Source organism: Chamaea fasciata, unplaced genomic scaffold (assembly GCF_029207755.1).
Source record: "Chamaea fasciata isolate MVZ Bird 193981 ecotype frontalis unplaced genomic scaffold, bChaFas1.0.hap1 SCAF_2, whole genome shotgun sequence".
NCBI classification, from domain to species: Eukaryota; Metazoa; Chordata; class Aves; order Passeriformes; family Sylviidae; genus Chamaea; species Chamaea fasciata.
Window position 1 is genome coordinate 76,288,591 of NW_027094087.1, and position 21,105 is coordinate 76,309,695.

General features: G+C 42.1%; 1 protein-coding gene across 4 annotated transcripts in view; it reads left to right on the forward strand.

Annotated features, from left to right (window-relative positions):
• Nucleotides 1-288: 288 nt before the first annotated feature.
• FARP1 (FERM, ARH/RhoGEF and pleckstrin domain protein 1) overlaps nucleotides 289-21,105 on the forward strand; it is a 210,423-nt gene continuing 189,606 nt past the window's right edge. For 3 of the 4 annotated variants that reach the window (XM_066176379.1, XM_066176381.1, XM_066176382.1), the window contains exon 1: nucleotides 289-610. The gene's annotated coding sequence lies outside the window, so the exon portion shown is untranslated. The remainder of the gene's footprint in view (nucleotides 611-21,105) is intronic. The other variant, XM_066176380.1, reaches the window with a different exon arrangement.

A 21,105-nucleotide genomic window follows, 5' to 3' on the forward strand; every position in this document is an offset into this window, starting at 1 on the left:
GGTGCCCGGGAGGAGGAGGTAGAGGAGAACGGGGATACCTGGAGCCCCCCCGGCACCGCAGCGGCGCAGGGCGGTGGTCGCCGCGCCTCTACTCCTCTCCGGCTGGGGCTGCCCGGGTACCACGGCCGGGGCGGGCACCCCGCTCGCTGCGCCGCCGGCAGCGCTGATCCGAGCGGCCGCCGCCGCCCGCGAACGCTGGAGGGGGCTCTCGGCCGCCTCCTCCCGCCGGCGGCTCCCCCTCCGGGAGGGGGCAGGGTTAGGGGAGGGAGGTGCAGCCGCGGCAGAGCGGCGGCGAGCGGCGTCCAGTTCCCGCTCCCCCGGTCCGCGGGCGGCAGCAGGACCGGCCCCTCCGTCGCCGCCTGCCTCCCTTCTCCTCCGCGCCGGCCCGGTGGGCTCCCCCCGCTGCCAAGCCGGACATGGCGACCCTGCTCCTGCGAGCCCCTCGCTGTCCTCCTCTCCCTGCCGCCGTCACTCCAGCCGCCGCCTTCTCCTCCTCCTCCCCGCGGAGCTTTTAATGGCTCGGACCTCCGGCGGCCAAGCGCGACTGCCCCTGCACCAGCCGCAGCGAGGAGAGCCGGCGGGAGCCCGCGCCGCCCCAGCCCCTTGCACGGTAAGGGCGGCACGGCAAACAATGGGGCCGGGCGGGAGCGGCGGCGGGAGGCTCCCGCCCCGCCGGGCACAGCGGCCGGGGCTGCGGGGCGGGCGGCGGGACCCGCCCGCGGGGCGGCCGGGGCAAGCGGCAGCCGGCGGCCCCGAGCGCCGCCCCCGGCACCGCCGCCCCCTTCCCGGGCGGTGACAGCCCGGCGGACACCTCGCTCGGCCCCGCGTAATCCCATTACCGCGGGTAATCCGCGGGCAGGCTCCGCGCAGAGCGGCGCCCGGACCGCCCGCCCTTCCCCGCGTCCCCGGGCTGCCGTGGCCGGGCGCAGCCCAGGCGGTGGCGAGGGTGGCAGCGCACCTCCGTGCCTTTTGTTTCGCCCCGGGCTGGGACCCGGTCCCCAGTCCTGGCGGTGGGGCGGGAGCCCTGGAGGGACGTGCGGTGCCGGGCGGAGTTGTAGCGGCGGCCCGGGGAAGGGTTTAGCCCAGCCGGCAGCCGGCGGGGAGGTGCCGCTCCGGGGGGCGTGTGAGGGCCGCGCCTCCCTCCCGCCCCGGTCCGGGGCGGCTTGGCGGGGACGGGATGGGGTGGGACGGGACGGGCTCCCGGTCGCCCCTGGTCAGGGTCACCACCCTGGGTTTCCTGAGTGGCTGTAGCGGCTGCAGCCGCCTGGTTCTCCCTCCCACCCAGGGGTGCGCAGAGGTGCCTCCAGCCTGGTGCCCTCAGCTCCTCTGCCATCACCTTGCTCGTGTCCGAGCTGGCGAGTTCGCCGGTCTCAAAGCGAACGTTGCCTTCTTTCCGTTACGGTCAGCCTCAGAGAGCCGGGAACCGCTGGGGAAAGTTTAGCGTAAACTGCAGTTTATTTCCAGCGCGGGAGCTCATGTGCAGTAGGCCTACTTAGCTTTTGTGATACGGCGGCTTTCTCTCTTCTTAAAGCACGCGTAAACTCCCTGTTGTTGAGTTAAAGTTGCCGGATTTGCTTGATTGCCGGCATGAAATTACTGCGTAGCGTATCTTTTTCGGTCACAGCCTTCTTACTTGGGTTACCTTCAAAGAGATTTGTCCCTCGAGAGTGGAAAGGTGATCGCTCTAAAGGAACAGCATCGATCAGCTGTTCTGTTACTCGTATCTCTCAGATACCTTGACTCCTGCTCGACATTGCTTCCAATTCACAGCAAGCAGCTGATGTTGGAATCAAGCCAAGAAAAAATTCTGAAGGAGGTCAGTTAAGAAAAGCCCCAGAAATTCTCTTTGAATAACATACCTCTTTACTTTTGGATGTTTATGCGAGAATTGCGGTATCTAGCTAATTGGTGGATCTGAGCCCTTTAGAAATGCTCCTGCTTCCCAGGAAAGTCCGAAATCCTCTTAGCTGCTCCTCACGTGTCCGACCTGCCGGGGTCTCGAAGCTCGGGGCTGGCTGACAGGGCAGGGCAGGGCAGGGCGGGAGCTGTCTGTGCAGTGCCCGCTGGGTGTGTGTGCAGTGCCCGCTGCGGGGCTCGCACTGACCCTGCCGTGCACATGAAGTGAGCACCGGGCTCTTGGCGAGGCCAGATGAGAGCTGCTCTTCCCCTTTTGCCCCGGCCTTCTCCAGTATCAGACGTGTTCGGTGCTCAGCAAAGGGTAACAACTCTTTGTGGCTCAGGAATCCCGCCAAATGTTTCTGCGTTCCAATTCAGAACTTCATTCTCTTAGATATGGTTTTGCTCCAGCATTTGGCAGATTCTCCTTTCCTTTGCAAATAACCAAGATGAGGGATTATATGTAATACATGGAATTACGGATGGCTATTTTTGAAAGGTTAGACGTGGCTGTATCAGTCCAAACATGGTGCAAATTCTTACATCCCTAAGGATTTAAGTTCAAATGTAGAACTGTGGATCCCTGTGGAAGGGGTAGTTGGCAGTAGGACCAGCTTGTCATCACAGGAAGGGGGTAGAAAGCTGTATTGCTCAGCTTGTTTTTCACACTGTCTTGTACTGTCAAATCATTGTTTTTCTTCACTGTTTTTTGAATAAACCAAACCCACTAGGAAGGTGGGCAAGATATTTAAAAAACAGTAATGCAGATCTTCAAAATACCAAAAGTTGCTATGAGATTGAATGTAATATCCAAGCTTGTCTTTTATTTAATGGCTGGTCTTCAAATTGGATTTTTTCCTTTTTTTATTTTTTTTCCCAGGTTGACACAGTTCATTAGTCATTTTGTAATCAATATCTTTAAACATGCTACTTGTAACCAAACTTTTTGAAATAAAATTGTGGAAGATAAATGACCTGAGGGGAAACACCACTTAAATGTGATGGTTTGAAATAGGAAAAAGAAAAACTTGCCCTATGAGATGTATTCCTGCATTAAAATTCAGATGGAGAATTCTGAATTTATAGAGTTACTCTGTAAATTTCCCCTGCTGATTTTTGGATTTTTTACTAAGTTTAATTTATCTAAACTTCCACTTAAAAAATTCATGTGTGATGATAATTAGCAGCTCTTCTAAAAAGAAAAAAATAAAAATTTTTGACATTGATGAATACGAGGTTGCCAGTTCTGGCAGCTTTGTAGATTATGTATGCTTCGTGATGGAGCTCTGCAAAAGACATGCTTCTCTGGTTTGAAATATCCTTGCATCAAGTCTTTACTTTCTCTTGGACATGCTTTTCTTAAAGGGACTGACTGGAGACTCCCAAACTGAGATGTGTTAGGGCATGAAGCTGGAGAAGGTGCTCCACAGGACCATATTGTTTTTGTGATGTTTGCCGGGATGAGTTGGTTCTTGGGCAGAGAAATCTCAGGGCTGACAGTGGGCTAAAGAATCAAGTGCTCATTGCCAGCTGAGTGCGTCCCCTCAGATTTTACAACGCAAAAAACTGTGCAGAGAACAATATTGGCTGTTCCCTGCTTGTTAGTGATTGTCTGTTCCTCTTTCCCAAGACTGGAATATGAAGTGCAGGTCAGTGCTCTGACCTTGGCCTCCCCTCTGTTTTGTTTGGGGAAAAGCAGATCTGCATCTTGCTGACTGCAGTGGGGACCTGGATCCAGAACTTCCAGAGGATTGGCTCAACTCATCTTTTTAAGCTTATGTTCATATTTAGGAAGTATTTTTTGTAACTGTAGGATTGGGTTATAAACCTTGATTATATACATAAATGAAGCTCTTAGTGGATGTTTTCAGCAGTTAAACCTCTGTGTTATCAATCTTGGTTAAATTCTAGTGCTGAATCAATGTATTAGCATTGTACTTTCCGTGCTACACTGTTAGCGTTAGGGACTAAACTTGCTGGGTTTGATTTCTGGTTTTATTTTAATCCCCTAACTGTTTTTTCATGGTTCTTGTCTGTGCCAGTGCCCTTATTTTATATGGTCTTTTTTAGAAAAGCATGATAGAAATGCTGTTTATTGAATTTGGGTCTACCAACTAGTTCTGCTTTTTCTGGTTCTTCTTTTAGAAATTGGCATGTTTATCTTAAAAGGCCCTTTCCAGGCTCTATTTCATGACTTTGAAAGGTTGTAGTTTGTGTATTTTCTTTCTTTATATTTTTCTTTTCTTTTGTGTACTTTTTTGACTGGATGAGTAGATGGTGAAGTTTCTAGTTTGCAGATGGACCACTGAACACGGGAGAGTAAAGGAAAAGCTTGTTTTTCTGGTTGTAAAGGCACAGAAGACTAATTACAGAGGTATAAAAGGTCATCAGGCTCAAGTCAGCTTTCAATTTGTGCAAAATGTCAGTAAAATTTGGCCTGCAGAAATGTAGGCAAATCAGACAGTTAGGTCAGTCATTGTGGGTTATGGGCACTATCTTGTTTGTAATCAATTGCAGCATGATGAGTTTTCTGACCTTGGCTGTAATGAAGTAGACTTGATTAAATATTATGAGAAAGGAAAATATGATATGCCTTTTGGGGGATTTGAGAAGCAGGGATGATCCTTTGCAACTACATTTCTTTTTCCTTTATTCTGGAAATATAAATGGAGGAAATTGTTCCTTGTGCCTGGTTATCAAAAAGGACTTAAAGAAAAAAAGAAGAATGGTGTCTCTGTTAGCTGGTACTCAAATAAAATGAAGCTTTGTTGATGAAGTTCAGGAAGGTGCTAAAGTTCTGTTTTCTGTTGATCTCGTGTGGGAACTGATTTTTGTAGCGTGCCCTTCAGTGTTATGCAGTGAAGTCTGTACAGCAAAATCTGGTTTTGTGTCACTGTGTAATATGGAGAACAAAACTTTCTCAAGCCATGAAATCTGGATACTGAGACTTACAGGAGAAGATTTTTGTACAATATAAGTTTGTTAGTAGCATGAGGAAAATGGGGGGTTGGGTGATACTTTGGTGTAAGGCAGGGATGGTGTTTGCAGGCAGTGTTTTCTTTCCCAGGTTATAAATTGGGTGTAGTGGTAAAAGCCCCCTGGAAAGTGGGAGGCTGTGCCTCTGAGACGCAGCTGCCCTTACTGATGATGCCTTGCCTCTGCTCTGCTCTGGTGCTTACCATTAAAATCTGGGTTTTGGCTACCTTGGCATCAGCGCTGGAGGTTGCTGACCTCCACAATGGCACAAGATTTATCAAATGAGTAGCAATGTTAACAATGACTTCAATCTCATTTCCTTCCAAATATGCTGTTCTGAGGTGCGGTGAAATTAATGGTTTGGACCTTGCAGGGTGACTGAATTTGCCGTAATGGAAGTATGTTAAGAAGCGATTACACTCCCGTTTGACATGTGATCCTGTTGTCTTGTAAGGCTCTCTAAATTGCTGTTTCAAATTCTCTCCCTCGTTTGGGGTAACAGAAGTGAAAAGGCTAAGTTGTGCAAACGAAGGGGACCTTCCCCTCCTCCCCTGGGTATAGGTCTCCCCAGAGCATCTATTTCTATAACACCAGATATTTAGGTGTATAATACACAATATATTACAGAAATTCAGCAGCAGGTGTGTCACATGGCCAGTTTTATCTGAGGAGAAGTTGTGACTTTCTGAACAGAGATACCAGTATCAAGCCATCCTTGTTTGAAACAACTGTGCTTGAGTTCAGGCACTGTGCTCTGTGTACAGCAGGGATGGGGCATCGCTGCCTCAGGGACAAGCTACTCGGGCACCTGGGTTGTCTTGCACAAAACACTACTGGGGAAGAACACATATTTTTGTAGGTCAAAAGATGACTGACCTGTGAACTGGAAACCCGAGCAGTGACAGGAGGGAGTTGGTATTGTTGGATGCTTCCTTTTCTGGGCTGGGGCTGCTGCTTCTGCTGGCCACCTCTGGCCTTTCTGCGTCTTTCACGCCTGATTATTGCAGGCCCAGTAGTTTGATTGCTGGTCACTAGTAATACTAATGACTTTGTCTCCTTAATCAAGGGCCTTTATTTTCAGTCACCTGCACCACAGGCATGGGTCAAGAAGACATTTGTCAGTGTATTCCAACAACACTATCTGCTCAGTAACCTGAGTGCATTTAATTGGCTTTTTCTGCGCCACATCTGTCATATTTCTGTTGGTTACACTCTTTGTAATAATTTATTTCTGTGCCTGGATTAAGAACCTGAGCTGCAGATGTTACGTGTTCACGCTTTCAATCTCTGAGTGTTATTTTTGGATGTGTCCCAGCCTCTGTCTGTCCACTGAACAATACTAAAGGTGTTCCATGGGGACCTTTGCTAGCTTAGCAATGGAGCACCGGCAGGCTGCTCATTAGGCTTTTATGCCTCTCCTTATCAGTTTTACTGAGAAACTCCCTATCGCTTTGGTTGCACATGTTAGAATAATTAGGCTTCCTGTTCAGCAGGTTTATGTGGCATTGATTTTGGCCTGGAAGTTCAGGGGAGGGGAAGGATACCATTAAATTGTATGAAATAGCAAGTATGTCTTCCTTGGTTGCCCTTTTTCATTATGAGTTGGGTTTAAAAACATATTATTGCACAAAGAGAGGCAGAAATCCCAAGTAGACTTTAATGCTACTTAAAAAGGAGTTGTTCTTCCTTGCATTAACAAATAAGGGAAAATAAATCTTAAATTTCTAAGAGGAAAAGAGGATGTGTTGATTTCACTGTTCAGTTGGAAGAGGGCTTCACATAATTCAGATTCTCTGGGATCACAGCAGGTATCAGACAGACTTGGAGCATTTCCCTGGCCACCCTGGTCTTCCTGTGTTATGGAAAGGGAGGATGGGATGTTGTTTGGGGATTAAATATATTTTTTCTGTCCATCTCTCTCGTATTTCCAATTATTCTGGAGTTTGCTGCTGCTTGTGGTTTACCATCAAAGTGAACTTAATTTGATTTGGTTTTATTTTGTTAATTCTTTGCAGTCTTATGATTGCAATAAGAGTGATTACGACTGAGAAGTCTCTGGCCAGCTATTGCTCTGTATAATAGCAGCGTCTTTTTCAGATTAAGGAAAAATAGGATTTGTTTAGTTTGTTCTGCCTGAGGTTATTTTCTTAAACACCCAGGCTAAAAAGGAAGGTAAAGCTCTTGTAAAAGTAAGAATCTACAGAAATTGTGTTGGTTTTAATTTTTTTCCTCAGAAGTTTCCTGTTTTCCAGGAAATGGTTAGTGTTCAGGCTCTTAAAAATATGGAAAATATTAAAGGGAGAAATGGAAAGGGGATATTCAGTTGCTGCACCTTTTAGAGAATGAAGAGTATGTATAATTTTATGAACCAAATAGTCTCCATGCATTTTAGAAGTTAAACTTTGTGTGAATCTGTGAGATTGGCCTCCTTGGCTAATAGTCAGTCTTTTTCAATTTGAAGATCTCAGCTCCTATCTTTTCACGATCGGAATTCCTCCTGAAAATCTGTTTTACACTGTGTTGGTAAGACCTAAAGTCATTGTGTTTGCCTTTAACACATTAAACATTCAGTAGTGCTTTTTCAACAGAGGCATCAGTTGGTGCATGTGGGAGGATCTACTGTGTGGTTATGCCATTGTAACCTATGTTGCTCATTCGCCATTTTGGCTGAATTGATTGGTGTAGTGTGGGAAATAACATTGCTTAATGTTTTGGTGCAGAGTGCCATTTTTCTCTCCTGTGTCCTTTGAAATGTTGATCATAATTTTTGGTTTTATGAAAGAGAAAATACTAGAAACCATTAAAAGAAACAAAATGAGCAAAAAGGAAAGTGTATCTACAATGTGTGGTCAATAAATATTCAACTTGAAGATAGCAAAAAATACCCTCAGAATGTCTCAATAGCAAATAAATAAAAGAAAGACAAAGCAGATGGTGTGATAGTATTGCAGTGGAGAGAAGAGCAAGTGGCTCTACCAGTTGAATGTAAAAAAGGTTTTAAAAGGCATTCTAATTAAGTGCTGCTCACAGCTCTGCTTTTAATAGTAATATTTGAATACTGAGGAAAGTCACAAACGGCACAGTTCCAGGGGTATAGGATCCATTTGCCTAAAACATGTGAGTCGGAAGTGAACCTCCAAGAGAAGAATTTCTAAACAGACCTGTGAGAGAGGAGAAGTTGTCGGTGATAACTTTATGGGGCAGGCTTTTCCAACTCAATTTTTTTTTTTTTTTTTTTTTTTTTGTCATACTGTTTACAATTAAGGCTTGAACGGTAGTGCTCTGCTTTTGTTTCTGAGCGTTCTAATGTTGTCTGTACCTTAGTCAACTGGCCGGCAACTTCAGCCATGCTAGGCAAACACCGAAGCTTAATTAAGAAGTGAGTGGTGGGTAGAGGAGAGCAATCCCTGCAGCTGTTGCTGGAGGTCACCTGTGCGTCCTGTCAGCTGTCCCTGCGGCACATATGTGGCTGGGTGGCCACGGGTACTGCCCGGAGCTAGTGCAGCCTCCTGCCATTTAATTAGCAGGGGGGAAATAGGACAGTGTCAGGAGAGGGGTCTGGCAGGACAGGGAGTGTGTGGAGGAGCTGGGCACGCTGGCTTTTCACCCCACGAGGGCTGAGGGAAGAGTATGGCTTGTGAGGAAACCAATGTTTATCGGCTCTGTTGGTCACCACGCGTGAGCACTTCTGCATGGTGCCTCTCGTGGGGAGGAAATAAATGTGACACTAAGGAAGCCTGTTCAGAAAGTGGAATCTTTATCAAAAACTTTGCCCTTATTGACAGCAAGCGCAATTTCCCGCAGTTATCTGGGAATGCGTCCTGGAGCCATGAAGTAGTGTGACTTTCTCTAATGAAGTACCAAAGTGATGATGGAAGAGCAAGATATCTGCATGACTTTAACTCCAGCTGTCCAGCTTTTAAAATGCAAATCAAGGTCTATTTCACATTCTGAACCAAAAAATGATCCACTGGGCAATGCCCTGGACTGAAGCATTTGTCCCTTAATTTTGTGTGCAGAATCTGCACACTGAGGCACCAGAGGAATCACTGGAGCAGTTTCTAGTTGTAATAACGCTTCAAGGATCATTTGAAGCAATGGACAAGCAAATAACACTTGATGGTAGCTCTCTGCTTGAGAAAACCCAACACAGGGAAGCCATTGCTGTCGTCCTGAATGAAGGGAAAGGACATGATGGAGGCGAGCTAGGGACTAATAGCAGCATGCTGCAAGTGTATGACTGAAAAATTAGATCACCGTTGTGATGGACTAGGGTGTGTGTATGTTTTTCTACATCTGATGAGAAGAGGGAGCTCAGAAAAAATTCCTTATTCTGGAACCAGAATATGTAGACCTTTCATTTTCTCTGCTTTAAAAAAATCCTAACAAACCCAACAATCTATATATTCAAGAAAATCCAGACATATATCTGAAAGTATGAAAACTGGTGGCAATATTGTTTTTAATTGTGTATTTGCTAGGGTTACTTTGGCTCCCTTAAATCTGTTACTGGGATTTCTTTGGGCAGTACATAAAACTATTAAAATTTCTTTCAAAGTTCTTTTCCTCAAAAGTGAGAACAATGTTTGAACATACATGCATTATATTATTATGTGAAATATTTAAGCAGAAAGTAGGTGATATAATGAGAACAGCTAATACACAAAGAAAGAATAACCTATTAAAAGCTGGAATAGTTAGCTGTAGAGATGGTGAGCTCCTTGAGTGTCTACCACAATAGATGGATGTAAGTAACAGAACTGCGTTTTCCCCTTCCTGCATCATGTAAAGAAAATAACAGCTAGGTATGCCTCTTCATCTTTGTATTTGAATTTTCTGCAAAATTGTGTGATAGTGTGATATGAGGATATTTATAGCTGTGGGGTGAGATAATGTCTGTCCTTCAAGAAAGCTCAAAAATTTTAATTCTGGTGTAAATATAATTCGATAGAAAAAGTCCTGAGAAAGGGTCTGTATTGTACTTTTCTGCCTGCTTTTGTCAAAACAAAATGCCTGCTCTAACCTGAACAAAGTTCTTTCTACTTAAAAGCACACCAGGATTGGAACTGATGCTTGGATGTATGCCATGAAGGGAAAATGGTAGCTATACATCTAAAAAATGTCTACAGAAAAATGTAAAATGTGTCTAGAAGTTTTAAAGCCTTGTATCTGTGGCAGTTTTGGGCTAACATCAGAGAAGAAAGAATTTCAGAAAAAAAGTGATCTGAGAATGGTTCCAGCTTGGCAAGGAAAATGTGGTTTGGAGACATGGAAGAGAAGATTAATCAGAATAATAGCTCTAGCTCTTACAAGGAGATTGAGTCCATTAATGAAATTATTAATTGAAAACTAATTATTGAACCAACCTACATATATGTATATATTATTAGGTTGGTTTAATGAATTTTATATATGTACACAGAGAATATATATCTATAAAAATCTATCTATCTATCTATCTATCTATCTATCTATCTATCTATCTATCTATCTATCTCAGGACCTAAGAGGATGTTTTAAAATCAGCAGGTTACTCCAGCGTTGTTCTGCAGAGGAGTTTCCAGGAGTGGAATAAGAATATCTGCTTTTGTTTTCTCATGGGATATTTGTATCACAGTAAGCAAACCCACTTCACTCATGTACATATGTTTCCTGCTGCAATCAAGTGACAGCTTGGCTCACCTCAGAATCTGAGTCTGAAATCTTCAAGAGCTGGATTCTGTTGAATCAGCTAGGTAGAGGTTTCCTTAAGTCTTTTGGCAGTGTCCAGCTTCTGTGAAAGAAAATATGCTGCAGCAATTTCTGGTTTGTATGTATGTATATTAACCAGTGAGTGAGTTCTAAGCATTAACTTGCTTGCTTATGGAAAACCCTGGAATAGCCTGGCTTTTTTTCACTAAACTTCCAGGTTAAATTTAATTGCAGTTTTGTCAGGAGGACAAGGTAGTCCGGTTGCTTTTGAATGTGTTTAAAGAAAGTTTCATAACCCCTTCTTTGGTATTCCTCCAGGAAGGCCTGATCCCTTTTTTATCTACAAAGTTTAAAGCTTGAGGGAACAATAAAGACTCAAATCAATTGGAAGTAATTGCAACTAGATCATCAGCATAGTTTTGTTTAATTTACAGTGTTTATTTAGTGCTCTCCTGTTGAGGAAGTTTAATCAAATTGCTTGTGCTCTAGAGGACTAGAGGGAGCAATAGCAACCGCCCAGGTGCTTGTTTTCAGGGCTCCGTCTTAGATAGATATAGATATAGGTATAGATATAGATATAGATATAGATATAGATACAGATATAGATACAGATATAGATATAGACATGTGTGTGTGTGTGTGTGTGTATATGTATATATATGTGTATATATGTATGTATATATGTATATACACACACATATATATTTGTGTTTGAGAAACAAAGATTTTTAATATCTGGTGCAGTGGCTGGAGTGTTTCCTCTGCAGCTAATCATGCGGATGCAGGGGTCCCACTTGGCTGTGTGCTTTCCCAGTGGTGCCAGTCTTGTTTTCCAGAGATGCTCCTAAAACACAAGAGAGAGGGGCTCTGCTTTTAATTTAAAGTTGCACAACATAGGTGAAAAGAGTACTTCAAATACAGTGAATAAGACTGTGTTAGTAGCATGTCTCTGCTATTTTGGAATAAACTTTGGCATAGCCTTTAGAAGCTCTTAGCTCTGTGTTTATTGTTCATACTTCTTGTTTAATTGTGCTGTGTGCTCATCTGTCCTCCTTGAAGGGCTGTGGTGTGCCTGGTCCAATATTTCACTGTGCAGAATCCTTAACCCTCACGTTTGAGAGTGTCTGTGCTGTGGGACAGCTTCAGACTGTTTTCTTCAGGGATTAACATGTGATGGGGACAGTTGAAATGCAAAAGTCTTGACCTTTGAACACATGGAATGTCATGGGGGATTATGCTTACCCAGTGTGCAATTAGTTCATGTTAGAGAGCAAAACACTAACCCATTTCTTTGTGCCAGTTTCTTTTGTCCACCTTTTATTTCCCAGTCTTCCACCTCCACAAAATTCCCATATGCATAGACTCTTAGTGTTTTAGCAGTATTTGTGGGATTTTTTCTGATTCATTAATAAGGCTTCGTTTCTTTCAGGGTAGAAGAAAAACATGATGTGAACTGAGGTTCTGGGATTCTATTTCTTTATGTTGTGTGCTGCTGTTGGCATACTTGGGAAGAACAATTCCTCCTGTCTTCGTTTTAGCAACAGTGTATTAAGAAAAACCCAATCAAAACAAACCATACTGTTGCCATTGCAAAGCTGATTAGGGAAATGCATTTGATTACTAGAAATTAATGAATCTATGGCTTTTCTACTGTAAATAGAGGGAAAAGAGTTTGCCATCTGAGTAATTCCATTGGTGAAGGTGGGATGTTACTGATGCTACTTTTTTCAGGTTTTCAGGTGTTAAGGATTATTTGTTTGTCTCCAAACCTGGCTATATTGATTTTTTTATTCAGTATTGTTTTCCTTCTTGAATTCTATTCATGTTTTTATTTCCCAAACTCCTTTTTTTTAATGCAATTACTATCTGTGACAGCATTCCATCATATTTATCCTTAATATCCGTAGTATTCATCTTTTCAATTGGTAAGGTAAATGTAAGGACACAGTGTGTATGTTTTTTAAGTTTCAGTAAGCTTATAGCTAAAACTTCTTCTGCCATAGAGTCCTGGAATTTGTTAGGTGTTTGTTTATATCTTCAGCAAAAGTGTAAGTATGTAAGTTTTGAGTAATACTCTTTTCCCATTAGTCCTACAGCTTTCTTAACAGTGAGGAAGGAATGCGCATCCTTGGAGTCTCATCTGGCATTTTGATGGCCCAATAAAACTTCAGGTTTTTTGGCATGAAGCCTTTAAATGTAACAGATCTTGTTTGTGATTGGTATGATTTAGACTGCAAATGGCAAGCCCAGATTTGGACACTTATCTTAATGGATGTTTTAAAGGCTTTTTTGCTCCCCTGTGGCTGAATACAGTCAGTTAAAAATGTTCTATGTGATCATCACAAGATTCAAATCTAATGGTTTTGAAAAATTCTGTTCTTCGTTGTGTAAGTTCTACATACACTTTGTTCTGTGTGTATGATAAAAATACACTGATTTTGAGACAGTTATCAACCATTGAAAGAATATGACTATTAATGATCTGATTTATTTAGATATTTATTTTATTCAGTAGTTTTTTCCATAAAGAGAAATAATCTTTTTTTCCCCCCTATGGATTTACAACTCAATACTTTTTTCTCTCATTTAACATGAGACACTTTGATCAGTAAACACCTTTTACTCTATAATGGACAGTCCCTTACATTCTGAATGGTGATTACCCTTGATATTACCTGCTTAATTTTTTTCAGTGATTTGTAGGATGAACTTCTGTGTTCCCACTGCCTGCAGAGCTGTTCTTTCAGTGATTGACAAGTATTTTAGGTAACTACAGGCTGGAACCAGTGTTAGTAAGGATCTTGGCAATGGGCTTTTCTGTATCCATAATCTAGTTCAAGGGTGCTCCCTATAAGGACTCAAGTTTTTGTTCAGGCATCTTTCAGATGTCTGAAATACCACTACTTCCATTAAAAGGAAAAGAAAAATCAACTTCATAGTTTGTGATCTTACTGTTGGGGATCTTTCCTGCTGGTAAACTGGTCTGTTTCTAACTGCTCTAGTTTCTTCCTATGTCTTTCATCTTCCCACTCAGCTTGCAGACCACATCCCATACATGCTCCCACACTTCATTATTCTGCAAATAGTTTGCTCTCTTGCTGCTTGGCTGTGTCAGTCTCCTCTGTTCCCTGGGAAGCTTTTTCTCTGCCCTGGGTTGTCCCTTTCTAGAGCAGGGAATTGTTACCTGTGGGACAGATCACTTCAGGAGGACTCACAGTGAAGGCATTTTTCTTCCTTGCAGCAGCTGGCTTTCCAGAAAGATCATGAATAACCTACTTACTGGACCACTGGCATTAGATCTTCTGAGTTTAAGTGATTTTTATCTAACTGCTTTCTTCCACGATACAGGAGATATTAAATACATTTGTTTTCTTGAAGTGTTACTACTCATTATTTTTATGCTGAGCTGAAGCAGTTTGTGATTAAAAACCTCAAGGTTCCCTTTTGTTACCATATGCTTAGTCATTTTATCTGTGTTAGTAAGGCATGATGACCTATTTTGGTTAGTCTGTCTGGCTTTTGAGCTGCAGGATGGTAGCAGAAGCATATCTTGGAATTTCTTGGATATGCTAGAGACAAAATAGGGGAGTAAAATACCAGAAATGTTAGTTGAGCATAGATTCTGTTCTGTAAGATGTTAGAGGCCTGTTAGACTGTGAAAGCTTTAAAGTGTCAGCCTTGTTTTAAAAAACTGTCTTTAATAAGGAGTTTATTTATGTACTTCAGATCATTTTAAGACCCTTGAAGCAAGTTTGACTTTACTACAGGAATTCAGTAAGGTGTCAATGTGCCTTATATACATTTACAGAGGTTCTCTGCTTCCTGGCAGGACTGAGTTACTGAGACAGCCACTAGTTTTTTTTTTTTTTTTTCGTTAGATGAATGCAACGTTGAAGGCTCCTTACTGAATGAATCCCTTAGGAGAGCTGCCTAAAGGGTATCTTATTTTTGCAGAACATGCAAAAAGTCAGAGTCACTTTGCAAGCTGAGGGCTGTGGTTACATTCTATTTATTTCCCTTAAAGCAATATTGCATTTGGTTGTTCTGCTTCATGCTTAGAATTTACTAATTGGGGGGAAAAACTTCAGAAGGATTGAATACTCAGACGCATACTTTTTTTTTCATTACATTGTCTTCCATTAAGAAAAAAAACTTGCAAGACCTAATGGCTTCATAGGTAGTTGGTTTTTATCCGTTTCCCCATCTTACACACTTCAGAAAGATAAGAACAGAGCCATAAGCCTCCTAAGTTGTACACATAGTATTTCCTAACTGACTGCTAACCAGTTCTAGTTAACTACAAGACTCACACTTGATTGTAAGAAGGATGCAATGTCAAGTTCATGACTCTGTGCCTGCTTTGTTTAGTGGCAACCTTAGTGCTTTTTCTGGAAGTTTCATTGAAAATTGGCTTGGTGAACGAAGCGTAATTCACTTAGAGTCTGAACTTTTGAGGCGGTGAAACAGGAAAAACTGTATGGGCTTGGTAGATAGGGATGAAACCCATGATCCATCAGAGCAAGCCCAGGAGATAATGTGGGTGATGAAACTGCAGGGTTTGGCCTTGAACACAGCTGATAACTGAAGGACAGGAGCAGCTTATCTGCTGTCCATGGGATGCTCCTGCTGGCCTTGCTACATTCCATATGCTGAGAATAGTGTGGTTTTCCTAAGCATGCCAAAGGTGATCCAGGGAAATCTTTCTGTGAGAAGGGGAGAATTTGGGCTTGTGAGACACCAGCACATAGTTCATGTTCTTGTGGCATTTTTCTTTACATTTTGATTTCTTGCCTATATCCATCGTCCCTTACTGCAGAGATGGAGTGTGTTGGTAATTTTTCTGTACTGTTGTACAGTTACTGAGCAAAAGGAGTTCTAAGTCTGTAATCTCTTAGCAGCAAGAAGAGCTTATAAAAATTTTTGCAAGGCTAGAGAACAGTCTGATTTGTATTTAATGTCTATTTTAATATGGTGAGGTCTTCAGGTCCTTTCTGGTGTGAACCTTTTATTCTACATATGAGCTGCTGAGCACAGCTTGGCTGCTTGCACACCTTCCAGGGATTGCTCACACCTCCCCTCAAGAGTCAGCCTGAACTGTTCAGTTCACACTTGCAGTTGGTACCTCTTTGGTACCATTCCATAAGTACTTTGAAAGTTGACATAAGTTGCCTGTGTACAGCCTTCCCTTGATCTCCCAGAAACATCACTTTTTCCAGGCAGAAATATTCCAGGTGGTGTTTCTTGGAGGGGCGTGAGGAAGAACCTCCATGCCTCTCATTAGGTAAATGGGCTCTCTTCCAACACCTGCTACTTCTCTGCTTTATTCCTGGATAATCATCTCTGTGTTCCCGCATTCTTACAGGCTGTTTTTGCAGAGTTGGCAGAAAATTTGGATTATGTGCATCCAAGCTTGAAGTACAAGGAAAATTTCAGGTATCTAACTGAAGAAATCACATAAATCAGATATCTCACAAGCTTAGTGTCTTTTAGATAATTAAGGAACTTCTTGGTATTTCAGTATATTTGAATATTAGTGGATTGAAAAATTAATTATGATCCTGAAATCTTAATCTCTCTATATAAAATCAATCATTCTGTTTTAAATAGCAGTCTTGTTTGTGGTAAAATTTTGTGGTTTGGTTATTTTATTTCCCCTGATGCGTTTTTAGAGTTGACTTTTAGAGCATCTTAGTGATTTAAATTTAATTCCTTCCAAGTGCTGTAGTAAAACTGACATTTTGGTATAAAGAAACAAGTTCCCTACTAATTTCTAAGGTTTAAGAGCAGTACATATAATCAATATTATGTAACACTGAAAAAGCGTGTAAATGCTGTTAAACCTACTGGTTGTGGAAAAAGAGATACTGAAGTAAAGGCAAACACATTATTAAATTGCAAATGAATCTTTGAGATTTGTCAGCTGATGGAAATTGACTTCTGCAGGGAAATGGCAACAGCAGTTTTAATGTAAAGTTTTGTTTTTACCTGATGTGTTTAGTTTTCATTAATGACTTATGTCCTCTGTTTATCTTACTTTCATTTGAACCAAAAAATTTATCTAAAAATGCTTTAAAAATATGATCTTGTGCTGTCTTGTTGTTGTTGACTTGACCAAGTTTCTTGTCTTTCTAGTAGAGTATGTGTTAAGTCATGGAGAAGAGTGGAAGAACACTGCCAAGGTGCAGGCTGTAACATAAGGTTGTCTTTCTTAAATTATATGAAGGACATTTGCATAAAAAGTTTGGGTTTTGGGGGATTTTTTTTGGTTTGTTTTGGTGGAGTGCTTTTGGGATTTTTTTTAGGGAGGTTGGGTTTGTTTTTTTGGTTTTTTTTTGTTATTACATGTGTTTTGCTGAGAAAAATAACCAGTTCTTGCCAAGTGAGGCTCATGATGCTACTGCTACTAGTCCTGGTCTAAAAAGTTCAACATCTTACGAGATGGAAGATGCACTTCCAATGTGCTTGTCTCTGAGGGAATTTCACCTGACTTTCCCCTGCAGGCTGCTTTGTGCATGGCTGGTTGTGTATTCAGAAGAGACTTGTCCCCTGCACATGGGAACTTGAATTTCCTGCCATTTCACTTGTTGGGGTGAAAACGAAATAAACTGCAAGCAGATTTTCGTCCTAACCACAATTCCTGGAAACTGTATGCTGTTGTGGGCATGTTTATTTTCTACTTTTCTTCCTTGCTGTGATAATCTCAGCATTTTGAGGAAGGGAGCAGACAGTTTATTTAAAAACCTGTTACAGCAAAATGTCATTTACATAAGCAACAGTAGATGCCTTCATGCTTCTGAACTCTCTTTTCCTTTGCAGAGATTAGGAAGATTTTTTTATGAGTCTAATCAAAGGATACCCTGTAATGTTAGAGATACTTCTTTGGAAAGGCAAGACTGAAAACTCAGACATTTCTCATATACACCTAAAGAAGGGCTCCGCTTGAGTTTTCCTTTTCAGAGTGATCGGAGCTCAGTCCAGGCCTCAGATGCCACTTTTGTTTGTAGTCAAAGGCTGTTTTGCCTTCAGATCTTAGTGAAGTTGAAGGATAGAGAAAGATTCTTGATAATGTGACGGGCCTTGGCAGTGTTTTTTCGTGCCCCTCTTCTCCCTTCAGCTAGCTACTTCCCTTGTGTTTACAACCAGGCCTTATCTTTACCTTACTGAGACCTTTTTAGTTTTTGTTTGGACATTATTGGTACTTGTTTCCATCTCTTTGTAGGGTTTGTTTGAAAAATACAAGGATTATAACCTGCTGAAATTGGAAACATGAAAGAAATTTCAGGTGGTGAAAAAACCAAGATGGATGAATATTTCTTAAGAATAGCTTCAAAGGATTTCTAATACATAGGAAATTGTTAAGGCTGATTTCTGATTATATGTGTTGTATAGAAAGAGAAGTGTTAATGCTGAAAGCATGAGAACATGGAACAAGGTAAGGGTGGCCTGAGAGGGAAAAGCTGGCATCTTCCTTCTGTAACATAGTTTTAAAAACCTTCTATTTGGACCAAACAGTTGACCATACTAATGAGGTCTGGTTTTCCTGAAGGTGTTATGCTTGCCATAAAAATCCCAGGTGGTGGTGCATGGCTGACTCAACATGATTCTGGGTGTGTATAGGAAAGTACAGGTCACACATTTTAATGGCCTGTTTCTGTCCTGTTTGACTGGTTGCCTGAAAGTGGCTCCAGAATAAAATTTACCTGCTACTAAATGATCTGGAGTCATATATTCTGATCTGTATCTAGCACTGCTAACTTACAGAGTAGTATCAGTGAAACATTCATTCATGGAGACATGCCTCATTTTGTTAATTTGGAAACAAAGCAGTGCTGCTTTTATTTAAGAAATAGTCTCAGAATTAGTGGTAGTTCAGAGTTATGCAAAGAGAAGTGAGGTACCAAGAGCTAGACTAGAGCTGTAGCCCAAACACTTTCATGGTTTTGCATAATCTCTAGATAAGGCAGAGTGTCGTGGGAACACGGTGTCACCAGAAGAGGTAGGGAAGCAGTTGAGTGATGTTGATGCCCTGGATGGAGCTGCACTTTGGTGAGTGGCACTGTTGTGAAATCACAGTGGAGAAGTAGGGATGAGTCACTGAATCAGTCATTTTAGAGCCAATATTGAAATTTTCGGGAGTATCACTGAGTGGAGACAAGTAAGCCCAAGAATATGATAAAATAAGCACTAACAGATTTACTGTCATCTGACAAGTGGTGCTGATATCTCCATGAAGAATTGACCTCTTTGCACAGCAGCACAAGGCATGTTGCTGGCTGAGCTTTGTTGTTTAACAAGCAGCTCAAATGTATCCCAAATCCCACCTGAGTTATTGTTGGTGTTATCTTTGGTGCAGGAGGGAAAATGTGGGCAGATGTTCTGTTGCAAGCCTGTCATGGGAGCCAGTAGGAACCAGTGGTTTTATGTGGTTCACAGAATGGGGGTGTACAGCCGAGAGTCAGGGCAGTGGATGAAGTGGATCTCCAGTTCCCCTGGCTTCAAATGGTTTGTGCAGAACAGGAGAGCCACCACACACTGTAGAACTTATGGGTTAGCTGAAATGGCAGCCCAATATAGTGTTGGAACAGATTGGTTGATTTCTTGGAGTTTGAATTTTTATTTTTTTCTTAAGTTCTGTGTGCTTGCATGCAGAACGTAAAAGTCTAAGAGGCAGTGTGTGAAGCAGAGCAAGAATGCACGAAGTAAGAGAGAGCTTGTTGATTGGCCTGCTATCTGGAAAGAGATTTCAAGTTGGGAATTTCTGCATGACTGATTCCTCCTTCCCAAGGGAAGGATTTTCTATGGGTTTCAGCTCAATCAGTTTCTCCCAAGAGAAATAACATATATACGGTCTAAATATTTTCTAGTTACTCCAACTAAAAATGGGTGGTGATAGTGAAAAATGCAAATTCACTTCTCTCTGGAAGCTCACTTTCTGCAAGGGAACCAAAGTTTATATACTTGTTTTTAAGGCACTTTAAGCATGTTTTTATCAACAGGTGAGAAATGCAACAGTGTAGCTGCTGCATGAACTAAAATTGTGTTTATAATGTGGTGGTAAGGCTGTGCAAGTGGGTATCTCATCGTATGAGTGGGTGCATAAATCTGTTAATGTCTCATAAATCTCATCCAGAGGTCATTTTCTTGACATCTACCAGATTCATAGTTTGCCTGACAACCATTTTAGGGAGGAGAGCTACAAGCATGGCAGGGGCATGAAGACAGAATGAGCTTTAATGCTGTTTTGTAGTGCCTTCAGTTTCTAAATCCCTGCAGAAGTAGAATGGCCTCTTTCTTCTTCCTCCTTTATCTTCCTCATCCCCTTCTGCTGCTGACTTCTGGGAAGTGTGCAGCTTCTCAAATGACTTTCAAATTCACCAGCACAGCACCGTAATTGAGCTCAGCCACCTGAAATGAGGGACAGAAGCTCCTCTTGCATAACTCAGCTCCTAAAGAGGTTTTTAGTACCAGGCCACAAAACAGAAGTAGGTAAATCTGGTTGTTCGATGCAGGCAAAATTACAGACTTCCTAACCTGACCTAGACCTAGCCATGTCCAGAAACATGTGGCATAGCTGTGTTCATGTAAGAGGAACATGTTGAAAAACAAGCACAGCTCTACAACAGGAAGCAAATCTTAGTCTGACTTGTGGCTTCAGCAGGTGCTGCTTATGTATGTTCGTTCTCAGAAGATGGGGTTTTCCAGCAATGAAATGATTTAGCCCTGGTATTTCCAGACAGAGGTCTGGCTCAGCCCAGCATTCCACCTCTAATAATAGTCAGTAGTGATACTTATGGGGAAAAGTGTTAGTAAAACAGTGATCTCTCCCAGCTTTTGGAAGGCTGTAGTTCAAGGACTTTGAGCAAGAAAGTCATGTCTGCTCCTTTGTTTAAAAATCCTTGACAGATTTTCTTTTGTGGATACATCTAACTGTGTATTAATATCTTTTAAATTTTTGCCTTCATAACATCCTGTGACAATGCCATTAATTGTGGTATGGAAAATGTACCTCCTTTTCCTCTTGTTTTTAGACAAGCTGTGTGATAAACTTTGTTATACTGCCTAATTCATTTATTCTGAAACATGGTTTCCTATTGCTTTCTCTGTAATACCATTCATCGTTTTATGTCTGTCATCCATATTTCCTCCTAATCTAAATGCACTTATTTGCTTAGTTCTCCTTAGGTTAAAGTTGTTTCAGACCTCCCATTGCTGTCTTTCTTTGAATCTTTTCTTGCTCAGCAGAATGCTTCTCTGAAAATTGCTTGGTGCAGCATCTCTAGGTGCAGAGCTACTGTGGTGTTCCCTGTCAGGTGTTCCTGAGCTACTCACTCCTGCTGCTCCCTCTGCCAACCAGCACTGAACTTTGTCGTCTGTGGGTGTGTAGCTCCTGACTTTAATTAAATTGTAAGGTTTCCATTCACTATATTGGCTGTGGCTTTGTGGTGCATGTGAATAAATACCTGACAAATCTGTCTGCAGCTGAACACAGTGAGTTGGCTTTATAATTTTGCTGCTTGCTCCATTTTTCACATAAATAATGAA